Here is a 1,916-nt window from a genome sequence, read left to right on the forward strand (position 1 = left end):
AAAACACTGTCCCTCATGGCACTAAAAGATTTTATAAAGGTTTAGTTTAAGATGTACATACATGGAACAAAAGGGTAGCAAAATATGTACATAACCAGGAAGAAAAAATCTGGGAGAATAAAAAATAAAGCTAAACAATTTATAAATATCTAGACTTTTCCTCTGACCCTTCTAAGCTTCCCAGAGTTGTACTGTAGGAAAGGTTTTTATTGCATGAATTGCCCATCCATGAACAAATTTAGGACCTGCAGTTCACAACTGAAATGGTATATGGCAGGGTTAAACACTATCTACAGTGCAGGTGCAGATATTGCTTAGAGGAGTTAAGTGAAGGTGTGTAGAGCAGTTGTTGGCTTAGTCCACCATGAATTTGACTGCTTCTTCTGGTAAAAACAGATTGGATGGCTCCCTGATTTTGACTGGGATTTTCAAGAACTTCCATCACAAAAATAACTTATTCACAATGATATCAAACAAATATATTTTTTTCTTATTACAAAACCAGAGGACGCCAATTGTGTGCTAAGAAGCAGATACTAAAACAGATTTCCATCAAACCACCCTCTTTTCACTGTTAACTGCAATATACTCTGTAGACATGGACAGTTCTGAATAACATTCTCCTCTTCCTCGAGGCTTACAAATAATTTGGTAAGCTAGGCATTTGATACATTGAGATCACTGCCTGTCAGGCTAACCAACATCATCTGGTTGTTTCTTTATTCTTCACCATCTGTATATATCCATCTGTGTCTTGTCTTTATCCTTAGATTGCAAGCTGTTTGAAGCCAGGATTGTTTGTACAACATCTAAGGGTTGGTCCATGAGTGGAGCATCTAGATATTAATATTTAATAGTAGATAATGCCAAAGGGGGGCTTGATCACATAGACCTTCCGTGCCCATTGCCTCCATCAAAGACAGCTGGAATTGTGTGTGTGCGAACGGGTCTACATGTGCATTTGCTGTGGCACCCATTTACTCGCGAGTAAATTACTTGTGAGCAAACAGTGCTGCGCAAGTGGCTAGAGGTACAGGGAATCAGGAGCAGATTTCCTGCCAATCTGCTTCCAATTCCTAGGGCCCTGAAATGGGCTCTTGCCATGACTGGGGAGAGCTCCAGGCTCCAACCGCAGCTGCCAGCAGGTAGGAGCTCTCTTCAAAAGGCAGCCCCGCTCGCTGCTCTCTGGCTAGTCACTTTCCTGGCCTGGGCAGCTGCCTGCAGTGGCCAGTACAGAGGCCCAGTTGGGGACTGGCAGCCATGTGGCAGAGGCAATACCCCACAGGACCTGAGGGCTCAGGGCAGGCTGCTAGGGGTGGGCTGCAGGCAGATGGAGTTGGCCCTGGCAACCAGAAGCTGCCTACATCTGGGCCTGGGTGCTACCAGGCCTGGCTGAAGCCTGAAGCAGCCTGGAGCAGCCTGCAGGCCTGGATGACGCAGGCCTGGCAGCTGTGTGGCACTGAGGTTCTGGCAGCAGTGCCAGGGTGCAGGCAGGCTGAAGCAGCTGGCCTGCAGCCTGCCCAGGGGGCCACAGGGGCCTGGAGTGGCTTCAGGCTCCCAGCCTGGAGCCCTGGGGCTAGCCTGAGACTAGCCCACTAGTGGCAGGGCTGACCTTGGAGCAAACTTAAGAGGGAGGACCGGGGCAACTATAGGCCCGTCAGTCTTACCTCAATCCTGGGGAAACTCTTTGAGAAGATCATCAAGGAGCACATTTGTGATGGGCCAGCATCAGAAATGATGCTCAGGGGCAATCAGCATGGATTCATTAGGGGGAGATCATGTCAGACCAACCTGATTGCCTTCTACGATCAGGTCACAAAGGCCATGGATGCAGGTGTCGCGGTGGATGTAGTCTTTCTGGACTTCAGCAAGGCCTTTGACACCGTCTCTCACCCCATCCTAGTTAAAAAACTAGG

This window comes from Gavialis gangeticus, unplaced genomic scaffold (assembly GCF_001723915.1).
Source record: "Gavialis gangeticus isolate Ggan-Ray unplaced genomic scaffold, GavGan_comp1, whole genome shotgun sequence".
Lineage (NCBI taxonomy): Eukaryota > Metazoa > Chordata > Crocodylia > Gavialidae > Gavialis > Gavialis gangeticus.